The sequence below is a fragment of the Lynx rufus genome, unplaced genomic scaffold, assembly GCF_022079265.1.
Source record: "Lynx rufus isolate CCGP_SWC_20201006 ecotype Redwood Valley unplaced genomic scaffold, mLynRuf1.p SCAF_10, whole genome shotgun sequence".
Lineage (NCBI taxonomy): Eukaryota > Metazoa > Chordata > Mammalia > Carnivora > Felidae > Lynx > Lynx rufus.
In genome coordinates, this window is record NW_025814824.1 from 71,679,538 (window position 1) to 71,696,509 (window position 16,972).

General features: G+C 37.2%; 1 protein-coding gene across 24 annotated transcripts in view; it reads right to left on the minus strand.

Moving 5' to 3' along the window:
* The window catches only part of LPAR1 (lysophosphatidic acid receptor 1), a 367,912-nt gene that overhangs the window by 224,213 nt on the left and 126,727 nt on the right, over positions 1 to 16,972 (minus strand). Inside the window, exon 1 of one of the 24 annotated variants that reach the window (XM_047067632.1) lies at positions 4,554 to 4,575. The exons of the other annotated variants lie outside the window; for them this stretch is intronic. The gene's annotated coding sequence lies outside the window, so the exon portion shown is untranslated. Of the gene's footprint in view, positions 1 to 4,553; positions 4,576 to 16,972 lie in introns of those variants that run through there. 24 annotated transcript variants of the gene reach the window in all.

Below are 16,972 nucleotides of genomic sequence, written 5' to 3' on the forward strand. Positions count from 1 at the left end.
TAAAATTTTTCATAACAAAATGCTGTAGGGAAAAAGAAATCAACTCGCATTCTCCATCCTAGCTCTAAATAAATTATGAAGTAAATTTATTACTTTGCTGTGTCTGCCTTCAGTAACCTCCTTCACTCCTGATCATTTTAATTTTTTGGAATTATAGCTCCATTCTTCTCTCAAAAATAGAATTGCCTATAATGACTCAGGATACTGCTAGTACTGTGACCATCAAAAGGCTCAAACTGAATTACTTTGCCTCACCTGGAATATTTGAGTATTAGTTAAGTTTCTTTGGTTGTGATCACCATATACTGACTAACTTAAACAAATAAGGAAAGGTGCCTGGGTGCCTCAGTTGGCTGAATATCTGACTTTTGGTTTCAGCCCAGGTCATGATCCCAGGGTCATGGGATTGAGCCCCATGTTGGGCTCCACACTGAGCCCAGAGCCTGCTTGGATTCTCTCTCTAGCCCTCCCTCTGTCTCTCTCTCTCAAAAAACAAAACACAAAACAAAAACAAACAGGGAATTGACTGGAAAGATACAGGGAAGCTCACCAGATGGAGGGAAGGTTTGGAAACCAAGCAAGGAACATACAGACACTAGACTGCTCCAAAGAGTTTAGGAAGCAAGCATACTGTTGCCCCAGGAGCTGAGGCCATAATAAATTAACTCCAAGAATTAATGGCCTTTCATCATTCTGCTTCTAGTTCAAACTTCAGGCAGAGAACTTCCACTTAGGCTTCCTGGCCCACTAAACTGTATTTAATGAGAATAAAGATCATTTCCAAAAGATACTGGAATAGGTGCTGAACAACCAAAAAAACAAGACAAAAAAGCTGACCAAAACAAAGAGTGCAGTGCACTTACGTTATTCTGTCACCCTTACCAGACGCTGATACCATATTATTTACTTGAACATCACTGTTTTTCACTTCCATGAAAACATGGAGTTTGGTCACTCCAACTGTGTGGCTATCTTAAAATCTCCATCAAAATTTCCTAGGTTCTATTTTTTGCTCCCCTTCTCAGCCCAGATTACAAAATTTCATAAAGAAGCATCATCTCCTTATACTCACTTCCAATGCTGGCTAAGGATTTAAGACTTCTCTGGGTCACATCACGGATCCCACACTAGTGTATCTAAACCTATATCAGCTTGTATATTTGGATCTATTTCATAACTGGGAAGTTCTTCTCTGGATATTGGTGAAGATGGGACCTCAGTCCAACTGCTTGTCCAACAATATATCAGAACTGAAGGAAGCCCAAGGAACTAACCTGATCCACCTGAGTTCCACTCTGTCTAGAACAGGAATGCTCTGGGATGATTGCTTCTTAGGAGAGCCACTTAGGAGACACAGGAGAGTAATGAAAGTCTGCAGAGCAGACTAAGCCATTTTAAGCAACTGTATTTGAAATAACTAACAATTTCAACAGAAATTTGTGAGTAGGGAATGGAGACTTGGCTCTGGAACTGCACATTTGGGCCGTGTTTATGTGAGTCAGGAGAAAATCTGGCTCTGAAGCTGACACACTAGCACGGTTGTGGCTGGTGCCTCTCAGAGTAATTTGGAGTGCATCCAGCAAGGATTGGCCCTCCAGTGTGGGAAGCCAGAGGCCAGCTGGAATTATTTTCCATGGGCACCACACCCCTGGATTTTCAGGGTGTCCTCACACTACTGGCTCCATTATGAAAGAGCACACCCACCATCAGATAGCAACCTGGGGGGTTCCCATCACCACTTGATTTTCCAAGGTCTGACTTCATTTTCTCCAAGGCATTTTCTTCTTATTTTTCTGGTTACAAGGAACTGCAGCTGCTTTATTTGGCTATGTTTGTCCTTAAAAATGGAATATTAATTGATTTAAGAGTTTACAGCTGACTATTCATATTCAGAAAGTTTTAATTCTAGTGCTGGCTTCATAAATTATTAATTGTTTGAGTTTGAAAAAAAAATCACTCCAATTTCTCTAAATTGTACTTTCTTAGTCTAAAAAAATCTGTCCTATGTACCTTAGATTATTATAAGAATCGAGTGTCATAATGTTTTACCATTCTACAATAGGTTTCCTATCTGTGTCTGATAAAATTATATAGATTCTTTATATATCAAATATATTAATCATACATAAAAATTTTTAAGTCTGGTATTTGCCTTTAATTCTCTTTAGGTTGCTTTTAAAATATAAAAAATAATCAAGCACAATGATTATAAAAAGAATAAGATGTATAAAAAGAATACATAATGTTATAGTTTTTAAAATTAAAAATTACTCACTTGTATTTTGACGATGCATATATTTGCAGATATTTGTGAAGACATACATATTTTACAACAAAATTAGGATCAGAGATACATGCTGTTTTATAAATTCCTTTTTTATTTCACAATATGTTGCAAATATGGATATGTGAGATAGTGTGTACAATATGAAATATCTTACAAACATTCTCAATTACTGTCATTATAATAATTTATACTACTGACCCAGCAAAATTTATGTTTTCCTAGGATAATGATTAATTTTAAGACTATATTTCCATTCTTAAAAGTGTTACTTAAAAAAAAAAAAAACAGCTAAAGGCTACAGAATCCTGAGAGCTAAACAAGAGAGTATAATGTTTCCAAAAAGGACTTGCAGGTGTGAATGTGATAAAGGACTATGTCCAAAGAGTAGAAATCTAGGTATTGGAGTCACATACGGATTTGAATTCTAGTTCTGTCCCTTTAAGTCTTGCTTTTCCTGTCTATTAACAAAATAAAATATAGTTCTTACCTTAAAACAATTTTTATTTAATACTTAAAATACATAGCAAAAATAATAAATATGTCATTAATATTACTATAATTATTACTATTTAATAATAGATATTTAAGTTCTTTTTAAAAAAATTTTAATGTTTATTTTTGAGAGAGACAGACAGAGCGAGGGAGAGGCAGAGACACAGAGAGAGGGAGACACAGAATCCAAAGCAGGCTCCAGGCTCTGAGCTGTCAGCACAGAGCCCAAGGTGGGGCTCGAACTCATGAACTGCAAGATCATGACCTGAGCCTAAGTCAGACACTTAACTGACTGAGCCACCCAGGCACCCTAAATCATAGATATTTAAGTTCTAAAAATAGGCTTTCAAAAATACTGAGGATTTTATGGCTCTCATGGTTTAATTTAGTGATATAACCTATAATTTGACTATCACAAAACTGTCTTCCCCTTTTACCTGGATAGAAAATGAAACCATTAAAATTTTTCCTAGTGCTAGCACAATAAATGAAAATATATGATAAGAGATTTCACAAAAGAGAGAGTATAGGGGCGCCTGAGTGGCTCAGTCAGTTGAGTAACCAACTCTTGATTTTGGCTCAGGTTATGATCTCACGGTCTGTGAGATTGTGCCCCATGTCGGGCTCTGCACTGACAGCATGGAGCCTGCTTGGGGATTGTCTCTCTCCTACTCTCTGCCCCTCCCCCACTTGCTCTCTCTCTCTGTCTCAAAATAAATAAACATTAGATTTCAAAAAAAAAGAGAGGGGCGCCTGGGTGGCGCAGTTGGTTAAGCGTCCGACTTCAGCCAGGTCACGATCTCGCTGTCCGTGAGTTCGAGCCCCGCGTCAGGCTCTGGGCTGATGGCTCAGAGCCTGGAGCCTGTTTCCGATTCTGTGTCTCCCTCTCTCTCTGCCCCTCCCCCGTTCATGCTCTGTCTCTCTCTGTCCCAAAAATAAATAAAAACGTTGAAAAATAAATTAAAAAAAAGAGAGTATAATAATCATTGCTTCCAATAATTGTGAATGTTCAACCTTCCTATTAATTAAGAAAATTATTACAATGATAATATATAAATATTTTCAGGCATGATGTTGTTAAAACAGAACAAACACAAGAGCCCACTGATGGTAGCTGTCCACTAAGATAAGCATTCTCATAAATTGGTGGTGGTGGCAAAAAGTGCTACAGTGTTTGGAAAGTAACCGTATAGTGTATAGTAAGATAATTTAAAAACTAGTAGTAATTTACCAATAATCACAGTTCTAGAATTCCCTTCTAATAAAAAAATTGATTACAATAGGATCTTCGTCACCGATTTGGCTATTACACTTTTGTCTATGTTAGTGAAAAATAATAATACAAATACCTGAGACTAGGAGATTAAGAGACTATTAGTACATCCATTCAGTGTAATATATGGCCATTGAAATATGTTTCAAGTAACTTTCTAATAACATTTTTTAAATGCTTATGTTGTAATGGCATGAAAAATGCAAATTTAAGGACATTTCATAGGCTGCATGTCATTTTGTTTTGTTTTTCATGCTTAAGCAGACATCAACTTGGACCTTATTTTTGCCTTCCACTAGAATAGGTATATTATCTTCACTCTTCTTCCCTTTATTTGCATCCTGACTGGATCTCCACCTCAGACCCACTGATGTACCCCACCTTCTAGTGTGGCTCTAGGCCTCTGGCTACAGCCTGAGGTTTTACTCTGTTCAGGTCTACTACCCAGAAAGGCTTCCTACCACCCTCCACATTCTTTCCATTTATTCCCTGACCTATTACCTCTCAACTGAAGTAAATACACCTCTTGGGAAACAACACATCCTTGTATTCCTCTCCTTTACTTTGTGAAACCATCAGGTTGCTGCCATGAGTGAAAAAGAGAAGACATTGATGGGGGCTAGGAACTGGAGAGAGAGAAGCATACTTGGCACCCTTATCAAAAAGTGCATATATATGAGGTGGTGAAGAGGGCCAGCTTGCAAGCCTTCCATGTCTCAGAGCTAAGGCCAGAGACTGGAGTTGACTAAAAATCTCCTTCTGCTGTATTTTCCCACCTGCCGTGCACTATGGCGTTAGTAGGGGAGGGTAGAGGTCATGATCCTTTAGATTCAACCCAGCTTCTGTGCCACAGCAGCAGATGGAATTTCCTTCTGTTCTTTGGAATGTGGTCTCCTAGTACCTGTAGTTTCTCAGGGCTTTATTCATTTAGTTTGGTTTGGTTTTAGGGTCTTTATTTATTTAGTGTTACATACCAACAAGAGCCTAATGAAATAATGGGAAAGAGCATATCATACACTGTGTTTTAAAAGCAAATTTGGGGGCACCTGGGTGGCTCTGTCGGTTAAAGGTCCCAACTTTGGCTCAGGTCATGATCTCCCGGTTTGTGAGTTCAAGCCCTACATCAGGATCTGTGCTGACAGCTCAGAGCCTGGAGCCTGATTCAGATTCTGTGCCTCCCTCTCTCTCTGTACCTCCCCCGCTCACACTCTGTCTCTCTCTGTCTCAAAAAATAAAAAAAAAAAAAAAAAATTTAAAAAAATAAGAAAAAATTAAAAATTAAAATAAGTAAAAGCATATTTGGCAGCACCATATCTAAGTAAGCATTGTTAAACAGTTGCCATTAATTGTTTAAAATACCTTAATCACAGATTTCTCTTTTAAATTAGTTCCTGAGAATATCTCATTGTAAATAGATTTTTATATTTCTTTGGAAATTCAATGCATACAACTATGTAAATAACTTGTTTATTTACATAATTTATTTTAAAAAATCTGTTTAGGGTTCTGCTACCTTTATATCCATTTCAAAAAGATTTTTTAATGTTTATTTTTGAGAGACAGAGCGTGAGAGGGGGAGGGTCAGAGAGAGAGAGAGAGACAGAGAGACACAGAATCTAAAGCAGGCTCCAGGCTCCGAGAGCCATGAGCACAGAGCCCGACACAGGGCTGGAACTCACAAGCCATGAGATCATGACCTGAGCTGAAGTCGGAAGCTCAACTGACTGAGCCACCCAGGTGCCCCCCTTTATATCCATTTCAAAATTTGCCTTCCTTTCCATAGATAACGATCCTAAGGAAAATGTTTAATTGAGATTTAAGAAACACATAATATAAAAAGAGAAAAATAATTTTGTTTAATTTATGGATTTTTTAAAAAATGATGGCATCAGATGAATTTGATTAAATTGTTTCAGGGACAAAATGTCCATTGGAAATATAAGAGACGTCATATTCCAGATGGAGAGAAATGCAAATGGCAGCCAATTTATGTATTAATGAAAGTTTAGGTCTATTTACTTACAGAAAGTCTAGGAGTTAGCACTGCATGCAAATCTTCAAGCACAAAAACACTATAGAAAGATGAAACAATGAAAATGGCATGCCAAAAGGTTTCAATTAAATGTAAGGCCATGAATACTATTTAACTGGAATCTCCTTCCAGGGCCAGAAATGGGGCCTCTTGCTCTGTCAGGGCTGTGCGTTGTTGTGGCTTATGTGTGAACAGCTACATGCTGAGGGTCTTGCAGTCACTCTTTACATCAAAGCTGTAAGTCAAGCTTCTCCAGTGACTTTAAAGCAAGTTAAATAAACACCCATCAGGGAAAAGAGGAAAAGCTGTGGTTGAGAGAAACAGAGAATTTAAAACAGCAAGAAACAGCAGATACTTTAGAGAACCACTTTGTCCACCTCCATTTGGCATGGCCAAAGACATGACCTTCCCAAGTTTCTCAGAACTGTGCTGAACACAGCAATACACTGTCCAGGTCACCCTTCAAGAATGGACTCACTGCTCAGCTAAGAGGAATGTGGTCAGTAGCAAGCCTCCAGCTGACAGAAACTTCAGGGTCAGCCTCCTCTACCTAGAACTGCTTTCTCCATGGTCATACCCATCATGGGGCAGCCTGGATCCAATGACCTAGCAAGGTGTGGGTATAAAAGTTCAGTCATTAATGTATTGCAGTATGATTCCAGATAGCCCTAATATATCAGAACCACAATAAAATAAAAAATGAAATAAAAAAGAGGGTGAAGTGGAGAATAAAATAATACCAGGTGACAGGATTAGTATCCAAAGCACATTCTATAAAGTCCTATACACTTGCTAGTAATGGGCTGTAAATTTGAGCTCAATGAGACATGTGTCCTTTGGTTCCAGGGAAAATGGCAGAATAGGAGAACCCTGAGCTCACTTCCTCCTATGGATACAACTAGGTAACACTCATATTCATGCAAATAACCCAGAAAATGGCCCAAAGACTAGAAGAATAAGCTCCACAATTAAATGTAGAGAAGAGGTCACATCAGATGGGTAGGAAGGACAGAGACTTGATAGGGAGCTAAACGGACATGTGGGCCCGTCTGTAGGAGGGAGGGAGCTGCCAGTATGGAGAGAAAAAGACTATCACACTAGGTAGCCTGCACAGGGAAGATGAATCCCCACAATATTTGGTAAAAACTAGAGGGGCCGAATTTCATGAGTTCTTACAACCAGTGACTTAAAGCTGGGAACTTTAACAATTGGTCAGTTCAGCTTTGGGAAAGAGAGGATGATAGGAAGCCAAGTCCCCACTCTTAAGGAGACAGCACAACAGCCCACAGAAATTCAGCATACAAGTATCAGTTTGAGAAATGCCTGGGACATAGGGAAGGGAGAATTCTTTACCATCCCAGAAGGACAGAGATCACTGGGAGACACCTCCAGAAACAAAGGATATGGCAGGTGCCATTACCACCCCTACTCACCCCCCTTCCAGCACAAACACACAGCCACCTCAGGGAACCAGCATGGCACCAGCATTTACTACATAACTTGCTTACACAGCACCCCACCCCATGCAGCCAGCTAACCTCAGTCCTGGCTTTGTGGGTCACCTGCCCCAGAAGACCTGAACAAACCTTGCCAACACCAAGTCTCCCAACTGCCTGCTTTGCAGGGCTTCAGTCCCAGAAGCAGCCACCAGTCACCTCCCATGGAGGACATGCACACTTTGTTAAAACTGTACACCTGCCCCCACATGCTTTGCAGATGGGCCCAGCCAGCCCTGGTCTCAGTGGCAGCTGCACATCCCCTGTGGCAGAGAACCAGCTTGTAAAACTTGCAGGCACTGCACATCACACCCATACATGTTTTGCATATTGGCCTCCATTGGCTATAGCTTAGCCTCTGGCAGAGGACCACCACCACCTAGTAATAGTGTGTGCCCCACCTACTACTTTCAAGAGCAGGACACTTAGCTGACTTTCCTAACACAGAAACAAACACAGAGAGCTGGACAAAATGATGAGACAGAGGAATATGTCCCAAATGAAAGAACAGGACAAAATTATAGCAAGAGACCTAAGCAAAACAGAGATAAGTAATATGCCTAATAGAGAATTTAGAGTAATGATCATAAAGATACTCAATGGAGTTAAGAGTGGAGAACATTAGTGAGACCATTCACAAAGAGATTTTAAAAAGAATCATTCAGAGATGAAGAACACAATTGAAATTAAAAATACACAAGCTGGAATAAACAGCAGGTCAGAGGAAGCAGAAGAACAAATCAGCAGCCTGGAGGATACAGTAATGGAAACTAATCAAACTGAACAGGTAAGAGAAAAAAAGAATTATGCAAAATGAGAATAGACTTAGGGAACTCAGTGACTCCATCTATTAATAACATTTGCATTAAAGTGATCTCAGAAGAAGAGAGAGAAAAGGGGCAGAAAATTTATTTGAAGAAATAATAACTGAAAATTTTCCTCATCTGGCAAAGGAAACAAAAATTCAGATCCAGGAGGCACCGAGATACCCCAACAAAATTAACTCAACGAGGTCCACAAAAAGACACATAATAATTAAAAAGTCTAAAAAATAGTGGTAAAGAGAGAATTTTAAAAGCAGCAAGAGAAAAGAAAATAATTACATACATGGGAAACCCCATAAGGCTATCAGTGGATTTTTCACCAGAAACTTTGCAGTCCAGAAGGGAATGGCATGATATATTCAAATTGCTGAAAGGAAGAAAACTGCAGCCAAGAATACTCTATCAGCAACGCTATCTATCATTCAGAATAAAAGAGATAACAAGTTTCCCAAAAAAATGAAAGTAAAAGGAATTCATCACCACTAAACCAGCCCTATAAGAAATGTTGATGGGGACTCTTTGCATGGAAAGGAAAGACCATAAGTAAAAGTAAGCAAAGTAGGAAGTGCAAAACCAGTAAAAATAAGTTTATCTATAAAAATCAGTCAAGGGACGCACAAAATAAAAAGATGTAAAGTATGACACCACATAACTAAAATATGGGGAGGGGAGGAGTAAAGAATGGGCTCAAACTTAAGTGACCATCAACTTAATATAGACTGCTATATGCCTAAGATGTTATATACAAAACAAATGGTAACCACAAATCAAAAACCAGTAATATATATTCAAGAAAATAAAGAGAAAGGAAAGCCAACTTATAGTGAGAGAAGGGAGCAAGAAAGGAACAGAGAAGATCTACAAAAACAATCATAAAACAAATAACAAAATGGCAATAAATACATACCTATGAATAGTTACTTTGAATATAAACGGACTAAGTACTCCAATCCAATCAAAAGACATAGGGGGACAGAATGGATAAAAAAAAAAAGACCCACCTATATGCTGCCTATAACAGATTCATTTCAGACCTAAAGATACATGCAGATTGAAAGTGAGGGGGTAGAGAAATATTTACCATACAAATGGATGTGAAAAGAAAGCCAGGATAGCAATACTTAGATAAGGTAGACTTTAAAACAAAGATTGTAACAAGAGACAAAGAATGACATTACATAATCATTAAGAGGGCATTCCAACAGAAGACATAATAATTGTAAATATTTATGCGTTCAACATGGAAATACCCCAATACAATACAGTTAATAACAAACAAAGGAACTAATCAATGGTAATACAATAATAGTAGGGGACTTTAACACCTCACTGATATCAATGGACAGATCATCCAAACAGAAAATCTATAAGTAAAACATGCAGTGTGTGAATGACACACTGGACCAGATGGATTTAACAGATATATTCAGAACATTCCATCCTAAAAGAACAGAATACACATTATTTTCAAGTGCACATGGAACATTCTCCAGAATAGATCACATGTTAGCCCACAAAACAAGTCTCAACAAATTGAAAAAGATTGAAGTCATGCCATTCATCTTTTCTGACTATAACACAATGAAACTATAAATCAACCACAAGAAAAATTTTGGAAAGACCACAAAATACATGGAGATTAAATAACATGCTACAAACAATAAATGTGTCAATTAAGATATCAAAGAAGAAATAAATGCACGGGGGACAACTGAAAATGAAAATACAATGGTCCAAAATCTTTGGGACACAGCAAAAGCAGTTCTAAAAGTTTATAGCAATACAGGCCCACTTCAAGAAGCAAGAAAAACCCCAAATAATAACCTAAACTTACACCTAAAGGAGTTAGAAAAAGGAGAACAAGTAAAATGTAAAACCAACAGAAGAAAGGAAATAATAAAGATTAGAGCAGAAATAAATGATATAAAAACTTAAAAAAGTCAATGAAACCAGAAGCTGGTTCTTTAAAAAGATCAACAAAATTGGTAAACTTCCAGTCAGGTCCATCAAGAAGAGAGAGAGAGAGAGAGAGGACTCAAACAAAATTAGAAATTAAAGAGGAGAAATAACAACCAACATCTCAAAAATATAATGGATCTTAAAAGAATATTATGAAAAAGTATATTCCAACAAACTGGACAACCTAGAAGAAATGGATAAATTCCTATAAACATATAACCTACCAAAACTGAAGCAGGAAGAAATAGAAAATTTGAACAGACTGATTACCAGAAAGGAAACTGAATTAGTAATCAAAAAACTCCAAACAGAAGTCCAGAACAAGATGGCTTCACAAGGGAATTCTACCAAACATTTAAAAAACAGTACTTGGGGCTCCTGGGTGGTTCGGTCAGTTAAGTGTTTGACTCTTGATTTTGGCTCAGGTTATGAATCATTCTTACAGTTTGTGAGATCCAGCCCTGTGTCAGGCCTGCACTGACAGCATGGAGCCTGCTTAGGATTTTCTTTCTCCCTCTCTCTCTGCCCCTCCCTCATTTGTGCTCTCTTTCTCTCTTAAAATAAATAAAAATTCAATTAAAAAAAATAGTTCTCAAACTTTTCCATAAAACAGAAGAGGAAGGAAAACTTCCAAATTCATTCTATGAGGTCAGCATTATCCTGATTCCAAAACCAGATAATCATGCCACAAAAAAAGAGAACCACAGGTCAATATCTTTAATGAATGTAGATGCAAAAATCCCCAACAAGATGTTAGCAAATTGAATCCAACAATACATTTTAAAAAATCATTCACCACAATCAAGTGGAATTTATTCAAGGGATGCAACAGTGGTTCAACATTCATTAATCAACCAATGTGATACGTCACATCAATTAAGAGAAAGGATAAAAACCATACAGTCATATGGTTTTTCAATAAATGCAGAAAAAATGCACATTTCAATAAATGCAGAAAAAAACATTTGACAAAGTATTAATTCCATTCATGACAAAAACACTCAACAAAGTAGGTTTGGAGGAAATATACCTCAACATAATAAAGACCATACATGAGGGGTGCCTGGGTGGCTCAGTCGGTTAAGCATCTGACTTCAGCTGAGGTCATGATCTCATGATTCATGGGTTTGAGCCCTGCATTGGGCTCTGTGCTGACAGCTCAGAGCCTGGGGCCTGCTTCAGATTCTGTGTCTCCCTCTCTCTTCCGCTCAAGCTCGCTCTCTCTCACTCTCTCTCTCTCTCTCCCTCTCTCAAAAATGAATAAACATTAAAAAAAAATTTTTTTTTAAATAAAAGCCATACATGAAAAACTCACCGCGAACACCATACTCAACAGGGAAAAACTAAGAGCTTTTCCCCTAAGGTCAGGAACAAGACAAGGATGGCCACTCTCACCACTTTTATTCAACACAGAAGTGGAAGTCCCAGCCACAGCACTCAGACAAGAGTAAGTAATGAAAGGCATCCAAACTAGTAAGGAAGAAGTAAAACTGACACTATTTGCAGATGACATGATACTATATATAGAAAACCTCAAAGACTCCATCAAAAAACTACTAGAACTGATACAGGAATTCAGTGAGGTTGCAGGAATGTATAGAAAACAATGTATAGAAATTCGCTGCATTTCCATACACTATTCATGAAGCAACAGAAGGAGAAATTAAGAAAACAATCCTTTACAATTGCACCAAAAATAATAAAATACCTAAGAATAAACTTAACCAAGGAAGTGAAAGACCTGTACTCTGAAAACTATGAATCACGGCTGAAACAAATGTAAGATGACACAAATAAAGACATTCCATGCTCATGTATTGAAAGAAAAAATATTGTTAAAATGCCCATACTACCCAAAGCAATCTACAGATTTAATGCAATCCCTATCAAAATACCATCAGCATTTTTTCCAGAACTAGAACAAACAATTCTGAAATTTGTATGGAACCACAAAAGACCCCAAAGAGCTGAAGCAATCTTGAAAAAGAAAAACAAATTTGGAGGTATCACAAGTCTAGATTTCAAGTTATATTACAAAGCTGTAGCAATCAAAACAGTATGGAACTGGCACAAAAATAAATACATAGATCAATAGAATGGAATAGAGAGTCCAGAAATAAACCCACAATTATATGGTCAATTAATCTTCGAGAAAAGAGGCAAGGATATACCATGGGAAAAAGACAGCCTCTTCAGCAAATGGTGTTGGGAAAACTGGGCAGCAATATGCAAAAGAATGAAACTGGACCATTTTTTTATACCATACACAAAAATAAGCTCAAAATGGATTAAGGACCTGGTTAAATGTGAGACCTGAAACCATAAAAATCCTAGAAGAGAGCACAGGCAGTAATCTCTCTGACATTGGCCATAACAAAATCTTTCTAGATATGTCCCCTGAGGCAAGGGAAACAAAAGCAAAAATAAACTGATGGGACTATTTCAAAATATGAAACTTTTGTACCACAGAGGAAATAACCAAGAAAACTAAAACACAACCTACTGAGCAGGAGAAGATATTTTTAAAAGACATATCCAATAAAGGATTAGTGTCCAGGATACATAAAGAACTTAAATAATTCAACACCAAAAAAGCAAATAATCCAGTTAAAACATACAGATGGCAAACAGACACATGAAAAGATGCTCATTATCAGGGAAACGCAAGTCAAAACTACAACAAAACATAACCTCACACGTGTCAGAATGACTAAAATCAAAAACACAAGACACAAGTACTGGCAAGGATGTGGAGACAAAGGAACACTTGCACACTGTTGATGGGAATGCAAAATGGTGCAACCACTGTGGAAGATAGTATTTAGGTTCCTCAAAAAATTATAAATAGAATTACCATATGATCCAGTAATTGCACTACTGGTTATCTACCCAAAGAACATGAAAACAATAAGTTGAGGGGTTTATGCACCCCTGTATCTATTGCAGCATTATTTATAATAGCTGAATTATGGAAGCAACCCAAGTATCTACCAATAGATGAATGGATAAGAAGATGTGATAGATAGATGACAGATAGTAAATAGATAGTTATATAGATAATGGAATATATATAATATATAGCTATATAATAGAATAGAATATTATTCAGCCATTAAAAAAGAATGAAATCCTGCCATTTGTAGCAATACGGATGGATCTAGAGAGCAAAATGTTAGGTGAAATAAGCCAAAGAAAGAAAAATATCATATTTCACTCATATGTGGAATTTAAGAAATTAAAAAAAAAACAGCAGCAAAGGGGGAAATAAGAGAAAGAGACAAAACAAAACCAAAAATAGAAAACAAACAAAACAAAAAAAATCCAGACCCTTAACTATAGAAAACTGATGGTTACTAGAAGATAGGTGGATGGGGTGATGGGTGAAATAGGTGATGGAGATTAAGAGTACACCTATCATGAGGAACTCTGAGTCATGTAGAGAATTGCTGAATCACTATATTGTACACTTGGAGCTAATATAACACTGTGAGTTAACCACACTGCAATTTAAAAAATCTTTAAAAAATAAGAAAGAAATGTACCCTCTGAATTAGTAATGAATGAGTGAGTTAAGAATTAAGTAATAAATGTAAATACTACAATAATTACTAAGGAATGCAAAAGTATTTGAAAATATGAAAAGACAAATCATGATTTGGGTTGTAAAGGTAATAATGCAAATATCCTTCCCAAAATAACTGATAACTTTAATGTAATTCTAATGAAATTCCCAAGGGTTTAGAAAATTGACAAAAATATTCTGAAGTTCACCTGAATGAAAAAAAGAGCCAGGAATAGCTACAAATTTTTTAATTCAGAATAAAACAAGGGAATTGCACTACCAGAGTAAAATATGTAATGAAATAGTATTAACAGCAATGTGAGAGACGGGCAGGAAAAAAGGCCCGATGATATCAATCCCATAAATGATAAGAGACAGAAACAGACGCAAGGATAACATTTGAATTTAGTAATAAAAGCATTCATTGGGGCGCCCGGGTGGCTCAGTCGGTTAAGCGTCCGACTTCAGCTCAGGTCACGATCTCGCGGTCCATGAGTTCGAGCCCTGCATCGGGCTCTGGGCTGATGGCTCAGAGCCTGGAGCCTGCTTCCCATTCTGTGTCTCCCTCTCTCTCTGCCCCTGCCCCATTCATGCTCTGTCTCTCTCTGTCTCAAAAATAAATAAACGTTAAAAAAGAAATTAAAAAAAAAAAAGCATTCATTGCTTCTCATGATTCTGAAATTTTGGTATGTCTCTGAATAGACAGTTTATTTCCACCTCATATTGTGTGGACTACAGCACCTCAGCTGGGGCTGGATGTTCCAAGATGGCTTTGACCATGTGTCTGGTGCTTCATCTGGGGTGGCAGGATTGGACTGAGACTGGCTAGGCCTTCCTCCCTGTCCCCCACCCACCTCCCTTCCTCTCTTCTCTCTCTCTCTCCCACACACTCATCTCTCTCCCTCCCCCACCATCAATATCTCTCCCCCTGGATTCTGTTGGTAATCTAGTGTGAGTTTCTTTACACAGCAGCTGATAATGTCAAGAGAACCGGAACCCAAGCTGTCTGGTCTTCAAAGGCCTACAGGTAGCACAGCACAACCAAAGCTGCTTCTATTGGCCAAAGCAAGGCACACCAGCCCAAGTTCAAAAAACGGTGAATAGACTAATTCTTGACTGGAGGACTTTCATGTGTATACATTGTCCCATTGCTCATGTCTACTTCTGCAGACAACCTGCCAGAATAAATTTGTTATTATTATGAAATATGTATGCACACACACACTCACACACACTCATACACCGAGTGTTTACTTGGGCCCATTTGGTTTTGCAGACTAACTCTATCAAGTATTCTCTTCCAAAAGATGGAAAAATAAGGAATGCTCCCCAATTCACTTTGTATTGCTTATATAACCTTGATTCCAAGGTATAAGGAGGTACTACTGCAAGAAAGGAGAATTGGCCAGTCTTATTTAAAAATATAAACCAAAAAGTACCTAGATAAAATATTATCAAATTGAATCCAGCAGTGTATAAAATAAATAATACATGGTGTTCAATTGCAGATGGGTTCACATCTGAAAACCTAATTAGTTTAAACACTTTCACAAAATAGAATAGGAAAGAAATGAACATTTCAATGGATGAGGGAAATTATTTTTTATTATTCAAAAATAATTCGTGACTTTAAAGAACTCCTAGCAAATAAAAGTAAAAGTGAGCTTCCTTAACCTGATAAACAGAATCTACTGAAAACCTATAACAATAACCCTGAATGGTGAGAAGTTAGCATTGCTTCAAAGACAGGAACATGATAAGGGTACTCACAATCAATACTTCCATTCAACATTGTACCAGATGCCCTAGCCAGAGGGGTAAGGAAAGAAGAAAAGATAAGTGGCATACAGGTTGGAGAGGAAGAAACAAAACAATTATTTCCTGATGATATTTTTTAACATTCAGAAACTCCAAGAAACTCTTCACATAAACTACCAGAGCAAACAACACAATTTAGCTAAATTGTTGTATAAAAGGTCAATATATAAAATCAGTGCATTCTCCTACATTAATAATCCAATAAAGCTGGTATGGGTTATTCAAAAAAATAACATTAAAATTAGCTATTATAAATTTAAAACAAAGCATATCTTGATCCCAAGGAAATCCTGTGAATTAATATTAATTTTTTTAATATTTTTTAATGTTTATTTATTTTTGAGAGAGAAGAGAGAGAGAGAATGAGCAGGGGAGGGGCTGAAAAAGAAGGACACACAAAATCTGAAGCAGGCTTCAGGCTCCAGAGCTGTCAGCACAGAGCCTGACACAGGGCTCAAATCCATGAACCACGAGCCCATGACCTGGTCTGAAGCTGGATGCTCAACCGAATAAGCCACCCAGCCACCCCAATATTGATGTTTTAATGAAGCTTTTGGAATATCAGAAATTATAGATGAATGTCTAAGTAAATGGAAAGAGATTTTCCAAGTGTAAAGGCCATGAAAGATTCATAAAGCAAATAACTGATAAATTAGACTCCATAAAGCATGTTAAATGATATAAAAACTATCATAACACTTAAGTGATGTACTGGAAAAACAGCCACAAATAAGGCAAAAAGTTGATACCCTTAATATGCAAAGCATACTTCTAAGTCTTAAAAGCCATTGGAAAAACACTACTGCTCCCAATAAAAATAGTAGCAAAGAAAATTTGTGTAAGAAAATATCACTTATAATCATGTGAATAAAGGCTAGTCTTACCATAATAAAATAATTGCTTATTAAAATAACAGTGATGTGTTACTTTTTCACCAACAAATGGAAAATAACACCAGGAAAATGCAATTTGTGTGCTATGAGACAAGTCTTTTCCCACATTGCCATTAGGAGCTGAAGATACACAACCGTACTCTGGGCTGTATTTACAGAGCACAATATAACATACTATGTCTGACCCACTCTCCAGGTCCATTTATATACCTATTTATATACCCATTGTCTATTTACATACCCCAGAAAATAATTATATATTTATATACTTTATACTTTTTTTTTTTACAGAGAGAGAGACAGAGACAGAGAAAGAGAGAGAGAGAGAGAGACAGT